Genomic DNA, 25,232 nt, shown 5'->3' with positions numbered 1-25,232 from the left:
AAATAATAAATGCTGCTGGGATGGAAAGCTTACTTACATGTTTATTCACGTAATGGAAGGCCTAAAATAGATCTTCTTACTTTACCTTGTTTGTGATTATAGGGAGTTATTCGATGGATTATTCGATTGTACTCAAAAATCTTTAACAGAATTGTATTCCAATTGTGCAAGTATTTTTTATCATAGTAGTTGCGTGATGCGTCTAAACTCAAGATTTCGTAAACTTTGTAACCTACAAAACCGTGGATTCCTAATCATTTAGTCGACGTTTGTTCATTATTGCACTACTAGGAACCCACCGAACACTCAAACTGTTATTATCGTGCCGATAAAAATAATTTGTAATCCAATTGTTCTTAAATCTATGTCTACTTAAAGGCATTTAAAATTACTATTGGAAGATTGTCTATCGATCCATTGGCGTTCTATGTCTTTAGTTTTGCTGCCAAGTTCCAATTAAAAAGGTTTAAAAATTCAATAGAGTAATATTAGTTATGTATGTTTTTTATTCTATTTTTATAATGTAATATTAAGTTTACAAATGAGGTGTGTATAATGCAACTTTATTGTCTAAAACTCCAAATTTAAACATAAAAAACTCTTAAGAAAATTTAAAAGTGCCAATCTTTGTTCAGGATGAAGTATGGACCATGAAAAATTCTGTTAAGAAATAATTGTAGCGTGACTAGCGTATCAAGAGAGGAATATTTTTAATTGTAGTTTTCTTTCAGAATAATTACTTTCATTTGGCTTGAATGGACCCTAAAATATAATATTTTCTCAAATGAAGTTGGATGTGTTTAGTTTTGTTCTATTTGAACTTATGATATTACATAATCAATTTGACAAACGTAATAAATGTTTCAAGAATAACGTGTAATTATTCCGTAAGAATGTTAGGTTAAGAATATCGCTCAAATTGGAATCTTTGGCGTATTTTCAAGCAAGACTATTGCTACAAAATTACTAGGCACCTCTGCTTACTACGGTTTGAAATTAAATAATTTGCAACAAATGTTGATTAAAACAATATATTTTATTTACGATATTGACCTAATAAAGGTAATTTCAATTAAACAATTGTATGACGTTAACAGGGCAAAACAATGTAAACGCCAGTTCTGAGCCACTCAATATCTTTTAATATTTTCATGTTATTTTGTTGTATAAGCTCTCTGCATTTCGTTCAGGCTTTAAAAAATGTTTAACCACATTTTTATTATTTGTTTCATATTCAATGTTAATTTGATGAGTAATAAATTAGTAAAGAGAAAAAGGCACGATTTCTTCAGAGATTTTTTGGTTTCACATTCCATGTTTATTTGATAAATGTAAAGTTAGTAAAGATACAAACACTCAAATGCTTGATTTGTGCAGATTAAAGTGGTCACGATCATAAAACCGTGTTAACCACACACTTAACTTTCAACGTTGTCATGAGGATAGTAACCATGGAAACGGTAACTTCGTCGTTTCGCAGGTGTAAAACCTGATAACAATGTAAACAATTATATAACAGCTGTTTTGTTTTATAAATATCCTATAATCTATACGAGCACAAAGTCTGCTTGTCTGTGTTTATCTCGATATCCAGCCGATACTTATGACGAGTGTTTCGTGTTTATGCCATTTTAGTCTATTATATTATTTTACAATTGAAATGAAGTATACGAGCCATGGCTCGGTCCCCGGTACTTTTTTAAAGTTCATGAATAGCGTACTAAAATGGTTTACGGATATGTTTTTTTTCCGGCTAGTCAACTTATTTGTCTTGATTCAATCGTTATTGGGTATTGATATACTACTCAAGGTTTCTTCATATTGCTGACCAAATTAGATTTTAGGTGTAAAACCCCTTCAGTACAGTGCTGTACTAGCAGTGATTTAAAGACGACTTCCAAAATAAAAAGTAGGGTTTACCTTCGTAAAGCAGCTCAAATTGTGTATGTTGGTTACGGCAGTTTCAGCATCACAATACTAGACAAAACTCGGCTGAAGTAGCGTCATTTAAAACACATAACACACACGAATATTTAAATACGAATACAATTTACACAAACGAACAGACCTGTCGCACGAACTGTACTTGACATTTCCACGTTCCGAGCAAGACGCTGACTGGAGGATTCCTATATCGTGCCCGGTGTGGTGGCGTTATCAGTTGAACTTTGTACTCCTGGCTTCAGGTTCCTTTTGTGAGTTAAAATGCTATTGAGTATAAATTGAATTCCACACAAAACATTATTCCTTCAAGTTAAATTCAAGGTGCTAAGCTATTAAATTTTAGCTTAAACTCGAGAACAATCTAACATGGAACAAGAAGGCACATCACAGGGAAATCATTACCATTGATTCATTGATTCATAGTCTATTTCGTCATACATTTTGCACCCCACTGTTATAGGTTAGGCTGAGAAGAGGTTAGTTTCTCAGCTTAGAACAGCTCAACACAATCAAGTTATACTACGGGTTAACTATAATTTCTCGTAATGTTACCCAAAATAATTTCTATCCATAATATTTCCACAATTACTTTATGTAGAATTCTCGTAAACAACTGATATCCTTCCAGTAAAACATTTAAAAAAATCCAGTCAAAATTTAACTTCATTTTAAAACATTTTGTCACCTAAATTACAGGAGGGATAATTTAAAGTACTGCATTCAACACGAAGGTAAACTTTGCGATCGGCAAAATCTAAATGTAATTCACTATCAATAATTAATATTAATTATCATCAATTACCGGTAGGGTTAAATATTAATTGTTTAGCATATTTATAATCTGATTGTTTTATTGTAATGCCATTACTACTACGTTAATCACTTAATCGAAGAGAATTTCCAGTTATTTGGATAAATAATTTACAGCGGCTGATCGAAAATAAATCGAAAAGGTTCACGAATGTTTTATGCGTAAATTCTCTTGTAGGTAAAAAGTGGAATATTTTAAATTGTTATCTCATATTTTAACTGTCGGCCATATTGCTTGCATAATTGAACAGTTTTAATCTGATTGAATCAATCCAACTAAAAGTTTCGCTGTGTTTAATTAAATTATCAAATTTTCAGATGTTTGCTGTAACATAGCGATTATGACGACTAAATCGATGTAGTTTATAACATTGTAATTTCCAATTACGTACCTAAATATTATTTGCATTTAAAATATCGTCTCCCCAATATATTAAGTGTTAAAAATATTACGCAGAAACATCTAAATTGCGAATATAATAACGCTGTATTGAGTGTCTGATTTCTGGAGAATCAAGGCAAATGAATAAATATTTCATTTTAAACACTGATCATGATCTGTGTATTCTACAACAATGTTAAGTTTATGCTATACACACGTAAAATTCAGGTTAATTTAAGTTTATATCCCGTAGTTTACATAGTTAATAAAATGTTAATATATTCATACAAGATCAGCTTTGTTATGGTTACAAGTATGAACTCCGGAAATGTAACATACAACGATATTTTGTATTTTATATTTTCACAGTGACGAATATGGAATACAGTATATATTTAGGGGGGGGGGCAAAATTAATGTATGATTAGGTAAAATAATTTCAAGTAGATCCTCACTTTTTATCTCAGTTTTGCTCATATTCAGAGGGTGATTTTGTGCTCAAGTCCGCTGTTACGTTACCAAGATTACGCTTATTTACTGTTCTCATTAAATCATAAAATATCTATTACGGTACTTAGTTTTTTCTTATTGTTAATTATTTTTGGGGGGTGGTCCCTCTTATATATGCCTCTGAAAGCAACGTAAATATTATTGATTATTGCATTTCTCTCTTAACACAATACTTCACTTCGAATAAATATCTGATTCTCCCAATAAAATTATTTATCCAGGACATTTAGTCTGAAATTACTTTTTTGAACGTAAATCTTATAACTTGAGGGTCGTTGGAAAGAACCTGACTACAGTTTTACAAAACTGTAAAACTAATAAACTAAGAGATTCCTTTAAAAGGGGGCATCACACGCCCTATGGTAACAATGTCAAATTAGCAACCTTGATACTTTGTAACCAACACACTTTGTAACCAAATGAGGTGTAATTTTGTTCAGGAAATAACAGGCTTTAATTTGAAAGAAAAAGAATCTAAAAATGGAGGCTACAAAATTATTTTTTCGTGTATGTCGCCGCCGTCTTATATTTTACCAAGATTTACAAATAGAGTACGATTACAGAGTTAAAAATAAACTTTTTAGAGCTGTATTTTAATTACATTATCACTCAGATTATCGCTACAAAGAACACAATAACACACAATCGAGTGTTTAAAGAGTATTACCGATGTTGACATTGCGGTGGTCTCTGTAAATCACTGTTACTGCACTATAACGTATACTAATGAAAAATGTCCCACTCGATATTCTGTAGCTAGATTTCCGAAATTAACCAGTACAAAAACTGCTTGAGTTTCAAAAGAACATCTAACCCTTATTTTGAGTTTAGATTAAAATAAAAATACAATTCTAGAGACCCTATTTTCAAATTATTGATTGCATTAGCCTCACCTCTAATTTTATTCGTCACCAAAATTCAATGACGTACGACGTGTTATAGTATGAGAACGTTGTGCTTTTTGTGCAAAGTCGCAACTATGTACGCGCACGTTTTTAAAGTAAATGTTTTAACCATGATGTCATATAAATATACAGTATAGACACCACCTTTCATATTGCGTAGTTGTGCATCCAAACCATGTCACAGAAAACATACTACTATAACCGGTTATAGTAGTATGTTTTCTGTGACCATGTTTATATGTTCAGCAGGTGCTTAATGCAATCACTGCTGGTTTTGTAATAACTTTGCCTATCCAATAGCCAATGGTAATAGTTAACAATAAACACATTTATACTGCACTTTTAACTGTTGTCTTGTGTTGAAAGAGTATTTTAGGTTAAATAGATACACACCATCCATGCCATTGTTCTCACCTAAAAGAGTAGATCTTGGGTGTTCATTAATTCAATTGATCCAATCATTGAATTTTTTTCTGTTGACATAAATCAGTAAAGCCGTTTCGCATGTATCCTGTGCGTTATCTAAGTGTATTATAGTTGAATGCTCCCATTAGATTTCGATTTACCTGTAATATCGTTGATTTTGCTTCCAATGCACTTTATAAAATTGTCTTGTGCTTAGTTGCAATTCTGCGAGTGGTACCTACGTACCTGCATATAAATGTCGTGTGTATGGGTACATGTTGCTATCTAAGGTGACATTATAATCTTCGTAGCATGCGTGGGGATGGTTCGTTTTGAAGGCTATGCATGGAATACTAAAACAAATATTTAATTTACGGTTACTAAGTAAGGATTGATAATGTTTGAATTTCTCAGCAATATGCTATAACTTATTGACCTCGATTGTGTATGATTCAAGTATGTATGATTTTTACATCTATGTGTTGATGCGATGCTACCCACAGCCAGATGAATGTCGGTTAGACCTTGTGTGTGTTTGTGTGTTGTGTGTGGAATGTGGTTAGACCTTGTGTGTGGAATGTTGCAGACAATGTTTGAATGACGTACACCAAGTATGTATGTTACATCTATGTGTTGATGCGATGCTACCCACAGCCAGATGAATGTCGGTTAGACCTTGTGTGTGATGTGTTTGGAATGTTGCAGTCAATGTTTGAATGACGTATACAGTATGTATGATTGTTACATCTATGCGTTGATGCGATGCTACCCACAGCCAGATGAATGTCGGTTAGACCTTGTGTGTGTTTGTGTGTTGTGTGTGGGACCCGGCAGCTGTCGCACATTAGGGTACTCCCCTGCTCGCCCCTGTTCGCCAATTGCTATCAAATCATCCCCCAGTCGCTACATCGGCCTATGTTACACCCTCCCTCCCCCGTACACGAATATATTCAATCTTTTTATTTGGATTTCCGATAGTCATTTTTCATTTGGGCTTTGGATGGGGTGCGATATCAGAATAGGGGAGGGTAATTTCATAGTTTGTAGCTGCGTTGAAACGTGTATCATTTTGGCGCTTGGGTATCCCACTCTATCGCTTGGTTATAAAACAAATTGTTTTAATTCAGCTTTCGTGTTAATGACTAATGCACACCTAATTGACTGAATGTTATGGTTTTTAAATTAATTACATAAATGCCCAATGTATCATGCTTGGTATACATACGTACGTACTACAATAAATTCTGGAAACACTAGAGCGAATGTGTGCGAATATTCTAGAGGTTTTTGGGCATAAATATCTTAAATAACACTCATCCAACCAACTATGGTTGTGCAACTATCATATGCTGTACACAAATAGATTTGGTTTTATCAAGAACCTGCATACGGTTATGATTATCTCTTTTTGTGAAAATGAGAGGACGGCTATGAATATATCGTTCTACATTTGTCAGTGTGTATGAACACTAGAATAGCAAAAAGAACATCAATAAGCGACACTGTATAACTGTAGAACGCTATTTCCCCCCAACAACTCTTATATAGCTTCTCCAGTTGTAATGTTTACTTCCTACAACCACAAATCCTATACTGTAGTGTAAATACGTTAAAATTACATTATAACTAAGTCTAGTCTAAGACGATGCCTTACGTCCCCGATCATGTATGGCCAAGGTACATGCCTACCGTGTCCAGAGTTATCCACACAATACATGATACACTACACACACTAGACTACACTACCGAACACACTATACTATACACTATACACTGTATTGTATAACACGAGTTGCCGGTACGGGCTCTCGCCAGCCACTAAGCTACGGGTATAGGGCACCTTCACAAAAAGGGATATTACACCTAATCTTCTTACAGCAAATCTCTTCGCTCGGGGCTTAATCATTTGTTCGGTTTCGGTATTAATTCGTCATCTATTATCGTAATAAGAACACTTACCCGGCTTGGAGGTCCCGACAGAATCGCTACTTAGCGACTTTCCTCCTCCTTCTAGTACGTAGTAGTATTTTTGCCCAAGACGTTCGTCGCACGCACGCACACGCACACACGAAGGATAAAACAAGCCTTAAGCCTGTTACCGGAGGAGCTTAAAGGCTTCCACGACTCTGAAAACCGTATTAAATAAGAACCCGCGATTGATCCGAACCGAGCACACTGCAATCCCTCCTAAACTTTTTCAAAAACACGTACAAAAATATACTTAGTTGACATGTTTCCGAATGGGAGTGACGAGAGTGGCTTGGAGTGGGGGGAGGCTCCACCCCGCATGCGCGTCAGCTGGGTCACGTGACTGAAGTGAGGACCAATCACGTGCCGCTGTCCCGCCCCCTCCCCCACCACCGCCGACAACGTCTGTCAAGGCTTTTTTTCCATAGTCGGGTATGCGGCGCTGCGTGTGGGCGAGACTCAGGTGCGACAAGACGGAATTCCGCCTAAAGGACTGCTTCATAAAGAAATAAAATACAAACGCTTTACAAGAGCACTCTGTCGTATCTCCAACAGATTAGAAATCATACAGTACTACGGAATTGTTAACTCAATTCGTGACTGGGAAAAACTCGTCCATATCTTACTGCTTGTGTTGACTTGGTATGCTCTCTCTCAACCCCCCCCCCTTCACCATTTCCACATTAAGTGGACATTTCTCATTTTAGACCGCAAAGAATGAATTTCAATTATGTATGTTTAGCTAGAGCATTGAGTTCTACATGCCTTTTTAAAGGACATTTTCCAATTATGATATAATCTCCGGGCTTTACCCAGGTTTGGCAGGCCCCGGTAAAGATATTAGCCCCCCCCTTGAAGTATATATGTTTGGTAGGGCCCGGGACCCGATAAAAATGTCCAGAAAAACCACTCTTAGTACAGCCCTGTATAATCTCCAAGTTATTGTAAAGCTTAAAAAGTTCATCGGCATTTACTTTTGATTCAAAAACTGCACTGTAGCTAGTGTTTCTTGTGATCTTATTCCGGCACAAATACTCGCATTAAGATTTACATTATGCACCCCCTTGCTGACCTAAGCATTCAAGAGGCCAGAGTGCAAAGAAGCTCTTTATCTATATCTACACATCAATTTCTTGAGCAGTCTTTATCTAAATTGCCCTAGTAACATTAGACTATTAACTGGTGACTTTGACATCCTATTGTACTACTTTCGCAATATTGTTCATGTCAACGTACATTTGTATGCCTGAGAACGATATTTAGTAAAAACTTAAATTATTGTAGTGCTTCTTCAGAATACATTATTACTGCCACGTAGTTGAATAAATGAATGAAACATACCTTCATTCGTTAGCGTTTCTCTGATTGGTCAAATTTACAAAACATCTATTTGTCAACTAATACTAATACAAACGGCCTAATACCATAATACAAAAATGAGTAGAATAAATACCACATTCTAGACGAAAAATAGTATGGTTATAGCAGTTGAATTTTTGTATTTAAAATCAATTCTTTGCCCCTATGGAAGTACCCTATCAAATATGAAAATACACCTTGTTAACAATAGGCTACACTTGTCTTCAGACAAAAAAAGCTATATCTAAAACTAAAAACTACAAAATATATGTAATAAAAAACAATAATTTAAACAGACCAAAATAGTTTTATAACCATATTCATTATACAAATCACATAGTGAACAGAAACAAAGAATCTTAAAAACTGTAAAATTCCAAAATGACAGATTTACTTGTAAAATCATCGGAATCAATAGTCCGGTATTGTGCCATAACACAAGGGGTGCGCCGTTCCATCCCCTATACGCAGCCCCGTGACGTGTATTTATTGCTGTGCGGGGTTTGAAGGCTCCACTGGTTATCAGCAAACAACAGACCTCAAAAAACCGCTGTCTCGTCCTGACTTGCGAAAACTTAATCTTCTGATAATTCCTACAGGGGGGTTAATTGTATGGTGTTTGCCGACGAGTTAAAACTATCCTTGAGGAGTGATTTTTTTACTAACTTGGATATCTAATGTATTTTGTTACTAGCAGAGTACCCGTCCTTCGTACGGGTTTGGCATATAAGTATAAAATGCTTATTACAGTTATACTCAAGCTTTGCGTTTGCAATAAGGGAGGACAGTTGATAAAATTTGCTTCAGTATTCCACATCTACCATAGCCATAATGTTCTACCACTTAACCTAAACAATAAAGAAAACTAAGTTTTAAAAAAATCGCAAAATATCACAAATTATTCCTGACACTAAAAACATAAACATAACTGTAAACAATCCTAATTTGACAGTTAGTTCTCATGGCATATCACAGTTTTTTGTTGCTGCTTAGTTCAAATTATCAGTTTTCAAAAATAAATAGTGCTGCATCCTGTTAATAAAGCTTATAAGTTTTTAATACTTTTGCATATTATTATAGAACCAACTTTTTTAGTTGAAACAGCTGACTAAATTCTTTAATTCCCTTTAAATATTAATACTCATAAGGTTAACATGGGGAACTACAGAGCAACTGGGGTGGAGCCTCAAATGATTTTTCAGATAAGAATATGCCTATATGTTAATCGGGAATGTGAACTATCGTCATGCCAAATTTCAGCCCAATCCGTCCAGTAGTTAATGCGTGATTGAACTTCATACAAACAAGCAAATAAACAAACAAACACACAAACTTTCACAATAATTATAATATTAGTAAGATAACTTATTCACTCTTTTTTGCCTGAACTACTTTAACAATAATAAGCTTCTGAATAAAAATCTTGCAATAATCACTCACTATAAAAACAATCAGCTGTTTCTTGAGAAAATCTTTAGATGTATATATTTGATATTTTTCACCACACTATGATGTTTTTGGCTGTATTACATACGTTAATTGGTGGCTGAAAGTTACGTTTTGCTGGCCATGCCAGCTGTCATCGTAATTTGGGGACCGAGCAGGTTTTTACAGCCCGGGGCCGCAAAATCAGCTGTCCGCTTACTTACTTAAAACATGAATGCATTTTGAATACACAATCAAAATCCATAGCATTGCAATAGAATTTTGTTATTGTCACCGTTGCCGTTGTCATAGTTGCCTAGCAACTATTTATTTTTATTTTTGCTGATTCCTCAAATTATTTCTTAACATAACCTTAAAGTTGTAGTTGTGTTGATTATCAGTGTGCATTATTATAGTGATGAATAGTGGTAATAGGGTATAGTGTGGTGAAAAATAGCGTTCGTACCACGGAACGAAATGGTTTTGCAGCTCTCGATCAATTTAAGTTCTCGACTTCGTCTCGAACTTAAAAACTATCTCGAGCCTGCAAAACCTCATTTTCGGCCCTAGGTACGAAATATACTATTCTGTATTGCCACACATATCTGACACAACGTTTGTCTATAAACTTTCAAAGCCAAAAAGTCATATTTATTTGTTCCGACTTCCAGCATACACAAAAAGACGTGTTTAAATCATAATAATTATGAACAATACACAACAACACAATGATCATGTTCTAGCTTGAACAAGAGAGGTTTTCCAATTTCAGGGATTCTAAAAGTTGAAAACGTGCATATTGTAATGTCGAAAACAATTTACAGCATTGAGTAGTATAGTAAACATCTAGCAATTTTCTCCACCCAAAACTTAAAATGGGCTATACTGTTTTTAATCCAACAAAAAGGAATAGCAAATATTGACAATGTCAAATCAACAACTTTTAAAACCAACTTTGAAGAAAATAAATTTGCCGATTAATTAGAGTGTTAATGAAATACACTGTGCTGGTAGAGAGTACATAACCGCTGACGATATCCTATTCCGCAAAGTCACTTGATGTCAAAGTGAGCTATGTTCATTGACTGTCAAACGAGCTTAGAAACTCAATGGGCGGCGATCGAGCAAAGACTAATGTCAACTTCATAATTCATATCATAAATATGATAGGCCTAAAGTGTTCTTCAAAAAACGACATCAGGTAGTTTCAATATTTTATTGGTTCATCAACGATCTTCATAGACATTTTCATTGCTGATTAGTAAAACCCATTGTTTCGTGATCATACTAGCTTTGCTCATGAGCTAATTTTAGCAACAACTGTTTTACAAATTGAATAAAGTCTCAACTTAACCAAAAAAAAATTCTCATAAGTTCAAATAACTAGACATAGCCAGACATTTCTGAACAATGTCTCAAAGAGCAATGATCACTGCTATGAAAATGTGTTATATGTATAAAAAAATTATTTGAATTCATTTAAAATATTCATTGTGCCACATTAACTTTGAGGTGGTAAATGGAATATTAGTTGATAAACATACAAATCTTTTGATGAAGTATAAAAAGGTATTACGTAAACTAGCTGTTACCCACGGGCTTCACCCCGTTTGAATTCATAAGTATTAATAAAACTATTGATTGGTTAAAAACAGAATACAGTAATACGAACAAATAATCACACCTGATTATAATAAGGTAATAAATTGAAAGAATGACATACAAATAATACTGCTGAGGAATTTTTAACACTAGGTATATAGAAAGTTCCCTTTGGAAAGCAATTACGACCTTATAGGGCAATTTATGAAATAATGGTTAGTTTTGCGCAAGGTTTCTCGTCATGACAGACATTTTAAGTATATGGTTTGTGGGGGTGTGACTTGTAGTTTTCTCAAAGGTTCATGGGTACTTTGGGCTTTATATGGGTAAGTTTTTGCAACAAATAATAGATACAAATGAAATGGGAACACATAGTTTTTGTCGTAGACTTAGATACATTGTAAGATCAACACTGGTTTTGGTAGGTCAATAGTATTTCGTGATAATTTGTTACACTGTGTCTTTATCAGGTTTGCAAACATAGCCACAGAAACAGTATTTAACTGATTTCAACAACAAGTCTTCCATAAATTCTTTGTTTGTGGCCAACGCGAAAGTAAATGAATTGCTAAATGTTTATGAAAATACATGTTTCCCTATTGAAGAAACTCTTATCAGTAAATAATACAAATGTATTCAAACTAAATTAAGCAATATAGTTGAAATTTAGATCAAAGTATCAAACTTTTTAAAATACAAAAGCTCATTTAAGTTACTTCAACCTTTGTTTGAGGTACATTTCTGTACTCGTTCATCATTTTAATCGCTCTGATTTCATTGTATGTACGTTTATAAGAATAAGCATACTAATAAGAAGAAGGTTCAGGTTGTCAAGGTTAACATTATTTCGAATAGTATCTGCATATTTTATACAATATAAAACTATGTATTACCAAACATTTGTTTATGTACATTGGTGATGTTAAGAAAATAGGAAATTATCGAAATTACATTTTTATAATGTTTAAAGAATGAATTTCAGATAAAAAATTACCAATCATATCACAAAGCGGTACAGTGACGTAAATGTTTTATTTCTGTAATCGACAATAGTATACATTTTACTACCCAAATCCCTTCAACTCAATGACACGCGACAGTTTACAGATCATGAAACCCTCAAACCAATTTTGTTTTTAATCTAACTTTTTGGCGAACACGTCGCGATGGTGGTTGTATGCGAGGCGGAATAGCGAGAACTTTGCGCATTATGAGGGGGTAACCATGGTACCCGGGGGGGTCGTGGGGGGGCAGGGGGGGTTACCATCCATGCGCCAGCAGCCCCATCTCCGAGGAAACTTCTGAGTTGAAAATAATTTGAAAAGTTACGAGTTCATAACATTTTCATAAACGTATTGAACCTCGTAGGAATCGTTGGATGTCGACAAGTCTTTCATGGAAGGAACATCTGTTGGAGGAGTTTTAAATAATTGTTTGTATTTGACTGTCATCGGTCAACTGGGTATAATGATCAGTTTCTGAGGAATTCTATTTTTGTTCGTTTATTATGGTATTGGTTTTTGTGAATGTTTTTATTGTGTTTGGTCAGGAATGATTGAGTAGTTCTGCTTAAAGTTTACATCTCGAGTTGCCACATTAATAGTTTTTAGTCACGATGTGAAAAATGTGAAGTTTAAGAAAGAGTGGTTGAAAATTAATAATATCTTTGAATTTTTTAGTTCAATTCCGGCTGTTCAAAACGTATTATTCAGATTGAACTGAGTAACTTTACAGTTTCTTTTTACACCATAAAATGCTTCTAGCATTGATTTTAAAAAGTTCAGTTTGTGGCCTTCGTTAAAAACCGCCAGATAAAAACTTAATTTAAAGGTAAATTTTGAATAGTTTAGAGTAACAAGAACGTTCTACTTACATTTTGTTCAAATTCGTGTTGACTTTCGTAATTTGTTTTTTTTTTTGTATATTTTTTAAAATGTTACTTTTTATAATGCAATATAAAGATATAACTTATATTTTTCTTCCTTTATTTTTATAGTGGAATAGGCAGACTTAGTGAAGTACTAATTTTGGTGGTACAAACGTGTATGGAAAAAAACTGTCCATTGCACATTATCCAGAGGGTAAAAATCGTTTTAGCTCTCTCTTATGCACTTCTTAATTCACAACCAGGCCTGCTACAAAGTCAAACAAGTTTATAATACAACGTAACATAATTTTGCATGACCGTAGCAACATAAAACGTAATTTTTTAAAAAATAACTCAGCTACATGCAATTTAAAATCCAAAGACTCAAATCTGCTTGTAAATTTTTAGGTTGAACCAAAGATTAGGCAGTTTCCATTTAACTTAACTCCATTTAACTCTTTACGAGTATATACCCCTAAATTCATCATCACCAGGCCTGTAAATAGTCAAAAATGCCTGTATTATATTAAACATATAATAAGTCCTTTAACTTCATAAACATCGGTAACAACTCACTGAATAAAGTCTCATTCAAAGACGAATCTGCTTGTAAATCGGTAAAAGTCGAACTCAAGATTTACGATTTTCTCCTCGACTTTATTGTTACAGTTTAAGGAATCTGTCCAAGGCTTTGTATTGGTTTATCCCGTTGGTGGTTGGTGGTTGAGGGTTTGAGGGTTGAGGCTAAGCAGCGGCTTGTCTTACATCGATCGGAGGGTTGCAGAAGGGGGTTGCAGGGTTGCAGAAGGAGGGGGTTGCAGGGTTGGTGGTTGAGAGAGTTTGTCGATACGAGTGTAGTGGTCTTGACCAAACTGCATGTAGAGATATGCTTAGATTGAGATCTTTACTTGGCTAGAAATTATAACCAAGATACTAGCTTGAAAATTGAACAGGACTTTTTTATCAGAAGAATTTATTCAATTGAGTATTTTTTGTATTTTTTTTTCATTCGAGGCTGTTGTGATTTAATTTGATTTAATTAACTGATAAAGCAATCATTTTTGAAAGTATACTCTACTCACTACAATAATGTTACGTTAAAGATATTTTTCTAAAGTACTACGATGAGATTAAACTTACAAGAATATATAATCGAAACAGGGTATAAAATCCAGAAGCAAAAATTAAAATCTCCAAATTTTAGAGCATGAAAAAGGTCAAAACAAACTCCACGAAAAAAATGTTTAAATGTATACGAACTAGAAGAAAAATCACAAAACATATTAAACCCCATATGACATTTGTAATAAAATACACCATTCGAACAATTCTTACAGTAAAAGTGTTGATACTATAGATTATGAGTTCAAAAAAACACTGAGTTGTCAAAAATGTGTTTAAATATCGAAAATAATTGCATACAAGTGTAAACCATCGACATGTGTTAAATCAATTATATAAAACATATAAACAGCATTGTTCTTTATTACTTATAAACATAAAGTAACAGCATACCTACTATAAGTTTTTAAAGGAAATTAAGCTGGAAAATAATTTGCTAAAACAACTAAATAAATGTAAAAACATAAAACCACCTCGAAAAGAAATACATTTATAATGTGGTGTTATTTAGTAAAGTACATTTTAAAAATAAAATGATACTATATTATTATGAATATCACGGACAAGGAATTGCAAAGGTAGTGTTTAAAATCAATGCTTTTATGGTAAATAGAAAAACTGGATATACTTCTACTCTTGAGGAATTTAGTGAGTGGTGCTAATGATTTTAATATGCAATTATAGATTGAACTGAAATTACCATTTTTACCAAACCTAATAGTACACAAATTTACTACGAATAATAAAGGCAAGGTTTGCAATCAATGGTTCTATAGTCAATATTACTATTTATATCGATTTGCAATAAAAAACTGGCATTTCCATTTCGATAAGTTTTTAGGTGCAGAAAAGTAACTACATACACAGATTGTTGTGGTCTATTTCCAATTTATTGAATACAGTTTTATTAAGTGATTACGAACAGTTTATTTGGTAGTTAGTTTAAGTGGATTAAGTTTAAATGTTAACTTTAAAAAATAATAAAATAAACCATTTTTTTCTCCAGGAAGTACATTGACCAACCTATAAAACGCGTATTCAAATAGCGTGGGCATAAAGGGAAGTCGCCAAACCAATTTAAAGATTGTCAAAACTAATTTGACAGATGTCTTGTAAGATGATAATGTTTCCAATTATAAGATTTAAGGGATGTCACAAGATCTAAAATTGAGGGTACAACCATTAATACTGTAATTATGTTAAATTTCACAACCTGCTCTTAGAAAATATTCTTGGTTCTCTGACTTTTTAGCCTTAAACTGTTTAATGTCATTTAGGAAAATCTTCTATGGTACATTCACATTTGATTTATGGTTATTTTACATGATCTTTTCTTTAAAAAAAATCCATCGTAATTCATTATTACATTGTTTTTTATTGTCAATCTTCCAAAGATAATTGTTTACCGAACTCAAGCTTTCCTCAAGTTGTAGTGTATATCAGATAGAGTTCAAATTCATGACTAATTTCATTTCATTTATGAAGTATTTTTTATCAATTCGTATCATTAACGATAACCTATGCCTATATAATATAATGATACAATTTTGCATATATGAAAGCAGTGATTCAGTGGTTTTTATAAGTTATGTAACTGATTTTACAACCCTGATTGTACAAACGATTTGCCAGAAGACAAAAAATACAAATATAGTTTAATATTTTAATGACATCTAATATACGTTGTGGTAGATAACAGTATAGCGACATTGTCCATTCGTTTAGCCTAATTAATATGTTATCTAGTTTATTTAGTTCAAACAATTTAAATTGTCGAAAAATAATTTTACGCTCATAAAGTGTAGCCTTCAATTCAATTAATATTTATGAATGTAGGCAAACATGTAGTTGGAATATCGTTTGTACATCTTAACGCCATATTCATAGGTTAACATCAATAATATCAGAACATTTAGTTTATAGCTGCTTTTGGGAGCATTAAGGGAAATGAGTATAATGAACTTCACATATTAGAAATGTGTTTCGTTTTCGGTTATGTGATTAATGTGTTGATTGCATTCTAATATTGATCAGAGAACGAAATTTTAAAATTATTTGATAAAAAAATGTTGGGTAGTCTATGATATAAACTATGTATTTATATTTTTATAACAATGTTTACAAAAAAATTCATTTTAAGCAGTTTTCAAGTGCAAAACACCTTAGGTAAAAACGAAAAAATTATTTATGCGGGATTAGAAATCAATTAATCAATCTTCACTAACGTGGGTATTTAGCGAATTTCTCAAACATGGTAAGACCGAGGCCCAGGAACGATTTACTTTTTCGTTTTGATGTTCCCATAGGTCAAACACTCCATAAGTGTTTTATTTGAATTCATAATGCAATTAAATAAAATTAAAACTTTGTTTGTACATTGCATATAATCGTTATGATTCCACAAAGTAAAATCCAACCTTTATTTACGGGTTTTAAGTTGCTTAGTTTAGCAAAACTCAGATTAAAAACATCCATGTGGAGTATACAGTTAAAATTTTAAAATCACTATAACATGATCACTATGTTATAGTGATCACTATAACATGAAGTTTATAGTGATCGGATCAAAAAGTCAGTAAAAATTTGTTTCTATAGAATCAGTTAATATCTGCAATTTAATTTTTGACACGAAACTATTGTAAATGGCTGCTATTTTGAGGTAAAATTTGGGAAACTACGTAAGGTTGGAGCGATTTCGGAATGGTAAGATAAAGTTAAGCAGTTCTGTGGAAGACAGAGTTTGTCCATTGGCAGCTTTACTAGACCTACATTCGATCACCAAGCTTCTAGGAAGATACATCTAAGGAGCGCAGAATTGGCTACCTGGTCTTTACGCCAATTGAAGAGGAAATAAAATTATGAAAATAGGAATAACTGCGGAATTACGGTTGAGATTGTCGGCTCCAATGAGTTGACTCTTGGCATCCTGGTGCTCAGCTACTCTGCGAGCAGCGACCATCTGCGAATGGTATAACATTAAATTTGGCAATTTCTTTCCAGAACATTTTATAGAGGTTAAAATCTTATAATTGAGTACATCTAAACATGATTGACCGGTTAAATGATTGTAAAGAAATTTTATTTCATAATTAGCTAATGTTTCACAAAAACACAGTTGATTACCATCCATGGAACAGAAAACCTAAGTACTCATTAAATGGTGTTATTTAAGCATGGAATGAATCTGACATGTTTAGAACCCATTTTTGTGAACATCCAATAAGGCAAATGGAAATTCGCTTAGTAGTCGGTGTGCAGGTTTTCTGCGACGGGGGCTATTTTCATGAATATAGTATTTTAGAAATTAGTCGCAATATCCTGAATCAGTTGTCTGCACTGTAAACTAACTCAGTACTTTAATATTTTTAGTGGTAATCTTGTGTACGGTATACATAGGTTATTTTACTGTAGTTGGCTATCATAGCTAACAATTTAAATTCCATCTATAAAAGAGTAATTATAGTGAAATGTAAAATCCCATACTAGAAAAGAAACTTGTATTGATTATGAAACATTTAAACTATTTTGCCATCATCAAAAGTTGAACGTTTAAAAATTAATTACTTTGTTAAAACAATGAAGGTATACAAACTTTTTATATTGTAACAGTGTGTCATAGTTAACATTTCGTAGTTTTAATGGATAAATTAGGTAAAATGTATAACGTTTAAGATTAAAGACATAAAACACTAGTCTCGAGTACGAAGATTTTGAATCCATTTCACGGTAAAGAAAATACACCCTATAAATTTACCACTGAAAAGTTATCTTCGGAAAATTAATTACCCTGTGTGTAGCTCCTAGGGGGGGGGGTCGGGTCAATCATCGTCCACCCGAAATTAAATTGTGGCCTAACTTGAGTGAAATGAATTTTCCGCATCCCCCCACGGGTGGTCATGCGCGAGTTTCTGGGGGGTGAGGGGGTTTATTAAAAAGTGATCGCAGCGCTGTCTCCTGGGACGTTTAGTAATTACTAGGGTATTGCCGGTGTTCTGTTACAGCTATACAGTTACGGAGATTACGACGACGGCTATTTGCTGTGTTTTGTACCCCCCTGGGACTCGGGGGGTGCTCTATCAGACCAATATGTCCCTTATCAGGACATCTGACAGATCCGACAAGCCTCCATTTCTTTGATGTAGCACAAATTGATAGCTCCATCGTCCGTTAAATGGACCCACATGTCAACGGTTGTGGAATGAGGGATGATTCGTACTACGGTAGTTGGAAATTGGTTTACCTAGGGCTACTAAATAATATGCAAATTAAGGATACATAAACAATGTTCATCTATTATTTGGAAATGTTTCTTGGAAGGTTATATTTATTAGACCTACAGTATTTTTAAATTACCTAATTCACTGAAGCAAATAAACTAAGATACTTTTTTATAACCAATTATCATACAATCAATTGAGATGTGGACGCCTCCTAGGTGTGTATTTTAACCAAAATATAAGTGAAGGATGAGTGTAGAATGTAGGATGCAGCTTTACTACTCAAAGCTTTCAGCTAAAGCTTTTTTTATCAGCTTTCTTATTAATCAGGACCCCATGTTCAAGGAAGTCTTGGTCCAGTTTCGAATAAGTTACTAGCTTTTTCAAGGTCAAGCCGGTGACCTTACGATAACCAGGCGAGCACTTTAACCGCTCAGCTACCCAACGATTTAACTGTTTTCAATAGACGAAAATGCCTAACATTTCATGTAATTTATCAGACAACAGTTTTCAAAGGTACTTATGTATACATATATTTTATGTAATTTTATATGTTGATTATTATTTAATGGTCGTGTACTGGGTGACCCACGAAGAGGTCCATATTTTTGAATTGATTGAACGTATAGACCACGCTACAGACTAGTACAGTAGTGACTAACACATATGTAAAGGTGTTGCCCCCAAGTCTCAATTAATTCTGACTCATCCAAACAAAATGGTGGGAAAACAAATAAACAACAAAATCAGCAATCGTATTTTAAAAGTAAACCTACTTTTATTTAGCATATTTCTTTGGTATCCCGCCATTTTGTCCTAATGTGTCTGAATTAACTGATAATCAGGGGTATTTCTTTTACATATGTGTATATTAGGACTGTTGAGTTTCAGGTTTGTGGAGTGTTCGGTGCGTCTATATTTATTCAAAAATAGGGACCTCTTCGTGGGTCACCCAGTTTATAGATACATTTGTTTATAATTTTCTACTCTAACAATTACCAGTCTAAATACATTCTGAAATATTAATTACGGTTTCAGTATAATTTAGAAGATAAATAAACATCTTAAACTAACGTTAACCTTAGCTCGATTAGTTTGAACTATATGAGGCATTCAACCGTTCTGATCATTAAGAAGGATTATAAGGGTCAGTGTGCATTACCCAAAGTTTAGTTGATAAATTTACTAAGGCAATTACAGTGAATTTGTACTCTTTGCTCCTATAATAGGAACCATCCAAACTGCATAGAATAAAAATTATTGTGTGTTAAAGCGAATTCTAAACAGGCGTAATGTGAAAACAGTGCAATTACAAACGTTTTACGAACATTTAATAAACCAACGTTTTTAATATTTTTTAAGTGAAATACTTTGTAACGTCAAAATGGGAATTACTTAGGTGAACAACAACGGTATAAAAGTTTATGTATTTGAACACATCAAACTATAAAACATTTTAAGATATCACATCACTAATTTTGTTGTTTGATTTTTTTGGTTTGTAAATTTACGAAATCAACAAACTGTAGTTTTTAAATTCTAAAACTCCACAAACTGTAGTGTCAAGTCCTATTTATTCATTAAGTTCTATTAAATTGTTCCTAAGACGATGATTGTTAAGAACACATATCAGGTAACAAACATTAAAACACCGTTCTATAAAATAGTGACATTCCAAGAATGCTACAGCTACTAAAAGATTCATTAATCAGATTAATCTGATGAAGCATATTGTTAGAAAATGCGTTTATATTTGTCACAAATTAGGATTGGTGTGGGTGAAAAGTTATATTTCTTACAAACTTAGTTTAAAATATAATAATTTCAGAATTGGTGACACAAATACAATAAACTGTATTAGCAGTCTGGCACGTACTTCTCCGATTAGCTTGTTAACACCCCTTCTTATCATGGATCGGCAAGCGGTGTAAGTAACTATGATATTTTACGATGGAAATGACTTAAGCTGCTATAACTATTAAAGCATAATTTTTACAGCACTTCGATTTACTGACGTGGGAAACTACTTTTTGGGTCTAGAAGGACCCAAATCGGATATTTGACCCCAAAACTCAAACTCTAAAATTTTTGTGAAAACAATACTTTTTCCACATACTAAGAGAGATTTGTATTGAGGGATAAAGTAAAAAGGAAGCAGTTCTACTGTATCGTTGGTAATTAAAATGATTGAAACTGCAAAAGGCCTCACTCAATAGCGTTTGGCTGGGTAAAGAGAGTTGTTGTGTACGATAGGTACAAAAGACATCAGTAGTTTAGTTGATACCAGCTCTTTTCAACGTTTCATTTTTGTTCTTAAACTGGCTGCAAATTTAACATAAGAATTGTATTTCTACTTCAAGCCTTAGCCAAAGGCTTAACTGAGACAGTAGACACCAGTGTTTCTTGACTTTTCTCCGCACTCGACTCGATGGTGTGGTGACCGACGACAGTCCTGCGAGGCAGGATGCCAGGATAATCCACGTCCTGCTCCAGGATTAGTCAGTGTCCTGTCAGGCGAGGGATCAAGTAACACCGTCTGTTGAAATGTAAAAAACCAACTGGTCGAGCTTGAGTTGTGGCTGTAATTACGTAGACCTTTCTGATTTTAAAGGTTGATTGACTTGAAGAGCAATTTTGTGGTCATTCTTGCGACAATTTAACACACACCAATCCAGGTCTCTTAGTGTGGTCATAAACGAAAAGTTGACTTGCGACAATTTGTTCCACACAAATCCAGGTCTCTTATAAGCGAAGAGTTGACTTGCGACAATTTGTTCCACACAAATCCAGGTCTCTTATAAGCGAAGAGTTGACTTGCAACAATTTGGCCCGCATCAATCCAGGTCTCTCTCTTAGTGTGGCCATAAACGAAGAGTTGACTTGCGACAATTTGGCCCGCACCAATCCAGGTCTCTTAGTGTGGCCATAAACGAAGAGTTGACTTGCGAAAATTTGGCCCGCACCAATCCAGGTATCTGAAGTGGCCATAAATGAAGAGTTGACTTGCGACAGTTTAACACGCATTAATCCAGGTCTCTTAGTGTGGCCATAAACGAAGAGTTGACTTACGACAATTTGGCCCGCACCAATCCAGGTATCTGAAGTGGCCATAAATGAAGAGTTGACTTGCGACAGTTTAACACGCATTAATCCAGGTCTCTTAGTGTGGCCATAAACGAAGAGTTGACTTGCGACAATTTGGCCCGCACCAATCCAGGTCTCTTAGTGTGGCCATAAACGAAGAGTTGACTTGCGACAATTTGGCCCGCACCAATCCAGGTCTCTTAGTGTGGCCATAAACGATGAGTTGACTTACGACAAGATGGCTGGTTTTCTCTATTATTCTCGAATTTCCCAACAATGTATATGATTGGAATTTTGGGCAATACAGGGAACAGATAGTGCAATAAAATCCGTTAGGGATTCACATAACTTGTAAAAGGGTGTACTATTGATATATGATGTATAATTTATAAAATGTTTGTTGTATTTGCTATGATTGTCAGATAAAGCTAGAAAAAATTGTATTTATTGAATAGCCCATCTATCCGTCATACGATTTATTCGTATCCATTTGTGCCTTTGAGTTTATTTGGTTCTATTGAATAATTTATTTTCATTTGGCATATTTACAGGAAACCGTTTGTCTTAATCAAATTTATTAAAAACGTATATTAAAAGTTAGTCCAAAATTGTCGAAGTAAAATATATTATCGTTGCTTATCATCCAACTTTACTGAAAAATTCAAAGCTCACAAAAAACTATCTACCCAAACTTTTCTGAGTTTTTTTCTTTACATTCTTGATGCTTCTAGGAAGACTACCACAATGTAATGATTGAATAATTTAATGACAATGTAATCGAATTTAATACAACCTAACATCAAAAAACCTGTTTCACCATTATCACATAAAGTATATGTATACATGCTACAGTATCGAGGTTTACCAGTTTTCAATGGATTTATTTTCCTCCCCTAGGATATATTTTTCTTTTAGACATAATCATCTAAAATCTTTGCAGACTCATGTTTGAGTACACGTGCAAAATATATGTTTTAAATTTATCTTCGCGTATTTAGGGGAACCATAAAAATTCGTACTCCAATTGCATCATTATTTGCCTACTGTACACGTGACTTAAACATGAGCTGATGCGAACATGGAACAAAGTGCCTTTTAAGAGGGTGTATATTATAAATCTTATCAAGTCGTAATATATGTAAAAAGATTTCTTTTTGTATACTGGGACTACATCAATAAATACATCAATACTACAATCTGAAATCTGTGTTAGTTCAAGTACACTTCTAAGACTCACAATTTCTGGAATAACAGGACTGGATTCAGTTAACATTTGAAATAACATGTTTTATTTGTAACAACTCATCATTATTATATCATTATATCATTATTATATCATTATTATATTTATATCAACATTTGTAACATGTTATTTGTAAAAGATATTTGTATATTTTTTATGATGGCTGTATAATTAAATTAAGTATTATCATTGTATGAAAGTATTTATATAAAATATTTTAGGGACAAATAGAAGACTTGATGTAAAAAATTACCATATGCCTACAGCTTACAAAATGTTCTACTAAGATTAAAATATCATGTTGGCTTGTAACTATAAAGAAACTTGTTACACTACTGTATAAAGTAGCCAGTTATTTCTCTTCATACAGTATTTTCTTTGGGGAAATAAAACTTCATTATTCAATAGCATCTCATTGACAAAACCACATACAACAGTTTACTCCAATTGAATCATTCTCAATCCACAGTCCAAAATGAACGTAACGGGACACAGTAATCCATTTAACCGTTGGACCCAATGCGTAATCAGGCAATTAGAAACTTATTTAAATACGTAATGATAATTGTGCACATTCTGGTGTAGTGGCGGCGACTCTGGCGCGTGCCAGACTGCCCTGGAGCTGGGGATTCCCACACTAGGGGGTGGTCAGAGTCATCGACCCTCACACTTTCCTGGTGCTACCCTGGGAACGGTATGCGCGGAGGAAACTACTCAAAAGTTACGATAATCCGTTTACGATTCATTAATTACGCGAATATAGCATAGTGATAGTTTGTGGGCAAATATTAGTGGTAGATTTTTTGGAGATTGGTATTTTGTGGAATTCACTCCAAGAATGTAAGAAAGTAGAAATTTGTTGAAGGAGTTTTGGCTAGCTTTTTTATTTAACTTATTGATTGCATTCTGGGTATTGTCCGCCATTGTCAGTTTTGAAGTGTTTTAATTTAATGGTCCAAGTCTTGTTACCTGGACATCTAACGTCAAGCTTTTAGAAGATGTTACTAAATGATAAATGGCATCTGTATTCAGAATCAAGCTCTGCTTGGGATTGAATAGGCAACCTTCAGATTGAAGGTGAACACCTAACCGGAGCTACCCAGATAATTACCATTCCATCGAGTAATCTGAATTTTCTTAATAAAACTGCTATTTTGATTAAACTCCAAAATCCTACAAAATAAAGAAATTTGCCAAGTGTAAATTACCCCGCCACAGCAAACCTTCAGACTAAGCAAATTTCCTTCTACTTGGCTGGAATTCCACGAAATGATTCCCTTAAAATTATCGGATTTATTTCCTATGTAAATATCATTAATTATAATGAGTACTTAGGTTTGCTGCTACAGGGAAGACAATAAGGTGTTTTTTTTATTGAAATATTGATAGCCTAGTATAAAGTAAACAGATTTTCCAAATTCCATCAAAATATGTCCATAGACAAGCAAACTATAACCGTTTATTTATTCTCCATAACAATAACGTATCGTAATTTAAAATTTATACTTTTTTTGGAATTTTTCCCGTAACCGTTAAGCATACAACTACGCTTCAATATACTGCACTAAATTATTAGTTTTTATGAGTTTGGAATGAATATTCGTTAATTGAAGAAATAAATACCTCCGTATGAAAACTATAATTTGGCTTACAAATAATGTTAGCAGGTTTGTAGTTGTTACGATAAACAATAATTATTATTGATAGAAAACTCTCACCATCCCAAAAGCTATTTGTATATTTTTTATAGTGTATGTATAATTTAATTTAATTGTCATTGTATGAAAGTATTTATATACAATATTTTAAGGGTAGGTACATAGAAGACTTCATGTAAAATATTTATTAAAATAGACCTACAGCCACAAAACCCTCGATATCAAGTGTCATTTTCAAACACCTCTTTTTACATTATACCCTTAATTGCATATTATTGCAAACCTTTATAAGTCAATCTTGATAAGAATTGTATAATGATTTCCATGGGAGACTTATTATCGAGGTTCTATAGTAATAGTATATTTTAGTAACCAAGCTTTAATATTTCTGTAGATGCTATCTCATTCAGTTTAGAACAACCTTGATGGTTTATTAAGCTACAAAAGTATTGCAAAATACAATATACTTATGAATACATGTCCATATATTATATGTACTCACATAACTTTAGGTTTGGTCCCCAATACGATGACAGAATTATCAACAAAAAAGTTGTAACCTTCAGTTTAAGAACTATTGTATGAAATAAACCTAATAGCTATAGCTACAGTTCCTTTATTTAGAGTTTCCAATAAAAATATTTACACACGAGCTTGAAAAAGCTTGGAATGCCTTATAGAAGGTATAATTGTCGTAGGCTGCCAAGTTGTCAATTGTGTGGGTCGGGTCG

General features: G+C 33.6%; 1 protein-coding gene across 1 annotated transcript in view; it reads right to left on the bottom strand.

Moving 5' to 3' along the window:
• The window catches only part of LOC128981957 (homeobox protein OTX2-A-like), a 49,928-nt gene extending 42,802 nt beyond the window's left edge, over positions 1 to 7,126 (bottom strand). Inside the window, exon 1 of the mRNA XM_054400960.1 lies at positions 6,916 to 7,126. The gene's annotated coding sequence lies outside the window, so the exon portion shown is untranslated. The remainder of the gene's footprint in view (positions 1 to 6,915) is intronic.
• Between the last annotated feature and the right edge of the window lie 18,106 nt (positions 7,127 to 25,232).

Source organism: Macrosteles quadrilineatus, unplaced genomic scaffold (assembly GCF_028750875.1).
Source record: "Macrosteles quadrilineatus isolate MER2022 unplaced genomic scaffold, UCM_ALF_1.0 Scaffold_60__1_contigs__length_738512, whole genome shotgun sequence".
Classification (NCBI taxonomy): Eukaryota; Metazoa; Arthropoda; class Insecta; order Hemiptera; family Cicadellidae; genus Macrosteles; species Macrosteles quadrilineatus.
This window is presented reverse-complemented; position numbering and strand designations above follow the sequence as displayed.